This window comes from Colobus angolensis, unplaced genomic scaffold (genome assembly GCF_000951035.1).
Source record: "Colobus angolensis palliatus isolate OR3802 unplaced genomic scaffold, Cang.pa_1.0 Scaffold50, whole genome shotgun sequence".
NCBI classification, from domain to species: Eukaryota; Metazoa; Chordata; class Mammalia; order Primates; family Cercopithecidae; genus Colobus; species Colobus angolensis.
Genome location: NW_012118488.1, coordinates 2,981,083 through 2,983,134, shown reverse-complemented (window position 1 = coordinate 2,983,134; position 2,052 = coordinate 2,981,083).

Here is a 2,052-nt window from a genome sequence, read left to right as displayed (position 1 = left end):
GCCATCTCGGCTCACTGCAACATGCACTTCCCGGGTTCACACCATTCTCCTGTCTCAGCCTCCCGAGTAGCTGGGACTACAGGCGCCCGCCACCACACTTGGCTAATTTTTTGTATTTTTAGTAGAGACATGGTTTCACTGTGTTAGCCAGGATGGTCTCTATCTCCTGACCTCATGATCCACCCACCTCGGACTCCCAAAGTGCTGGGATTACAGGTGTGAGCCACTGCACCCAGCCCCCTTTCCTTTTTCTTTTTTCTTTTTTTTGAGACAGAATCTCGCTTTGTTGCCCGTGCTGGAGTGTAGTGAACTCGATCTCGGCTCACTGCAACTTCTGCCTCCCAGGTTCAAGTGATTCTCTTGCCTCAGCCTCCCGAGTAGCTGTGATTACAGCTGTGCACCACCATGCCCGACTAATTTTTGTATTTTTAGTAGAGGCAGGGTTTCGACATGTTGGCCAGGCTGGTCTCGAACCCCTGACCTCAGGTGATCCACTCGTCTCAGCCTCCCAAGTGCTGGGATTACAGGCATGATTCATCGTGCCTGGCCTACAAGTACACTTTCTAACTGAGGGCAACTGTAAAGGAAGTAGGGCATAGAAGAAGAGTAGTGGGCCCTTTGCCCAGAAGAGAGGAGGAAGAAGAAAAAAGGGGGTACTTAGGATACCCTACCCACAGGCAGGCCCCAGACAACAGCTGGAGATAGCCAAATGTTAATCACCAATTAGCACAGTTCAGGTGGAAAGGGCAACTCTATTATGTGTAAAATGGACTTAATGTGGCAGGAGCTGTGGGCTTAATTTCTTGAGATAAGATGCTTTTAGGCTAATCAGCAGGTCTATGCCTAATATAAAGGAGCTGGGGCCTGATTTCTTCAGCAGGCTCCGAAGGTCCAGAAGGCAGGGAAAGGAGATCTCTATCTGTCCTTCTTCTGGAAGAGCTGGAAAGGAAGTCTGGTAAGAGAAGTGGAGACAGGGATGGATGAGATGACCCGAGAGTGGGTGGATCTTGGCAACCCTGAGATGCTCAGCTGCCCTGGCATCTTACTTTTCTCTTCCTCTATATGAGACGTGAGAAGATAGCCAGGTGTGGTGCCTCATGCCTGTAATCCCAATACCTTGGGAGCCGAGGTAGGAGGATCATTTGAGCGCAGGAGTTCAAGACCAGCCTGGGCAATAGAGGGAAACTCGATCTCTATACAAAATTTGAAAAATTAGCTGGCCATGGTGGTACATGCTTGTGGTGCTAGGTACTCGGGAGGGTGAAGTGAGAGTTTTGCCTGAGCCCAGGAGGTTGAGGCTGCAGTGAGCCACGATTGTGTCACTGCACTCCAACCTGGGTGACAGAGCGAAACCCTCTCTCAAAAAAAGAGAAAGAGAAATGAGAAGCTAGCTCTGATGGTTTGTTTGTTTGTTTGTTTGTTTATCTATTTAGAGATAGAGTCTCGCTCTGTCACCCAGGCTGGAGTGCACTGGCCCGATCTTGGCTCACTGCAACCTCTTCCTCCCAGGTTCAAGCGATTCTTGTGCCTCAGCCTGCTGAATAGCTGCGATTACAGGCGCACACCACCACACCTGACTAATTTTTGTCTTATGTAGAGACAGGATTTCACCATGTCGGCCAGGCTGGTCTCAAACTCCTGATCTCAAGTGATCCACCAACCTGGGCCTCCCAAAGTGCTGGGATTACAGGCATGAACCACTACACTCAGCCTGGTTCATCTCTTGGTCGGGTTCCATGTCCCTTCTAGTCACTAACTCCAGCACACAGCACCCCTCACCTTCCCCCAAGGTGTTGCCCCAGGCTCTTAGAAAAGGTTCAAACTGGCCCAATGCGATGGCGCACGCCTGTAATCCCAGCACTTTGGGAGGCCCAGGTGGGCAAATCACGAGGTCAGGAGTTTGAGACCAGCCTGGCCAATATGGTGAAACCCTGTCTCTACAAAAAATACAAAAACTACTTTGGTGTGGTAGCACATACCTGTAGTCCAGGCTACTCGGGAGCCTGAGGCAGAAGAATGGCTTGAACCCAGGAGGTGGAGGTTGCAGTGAGC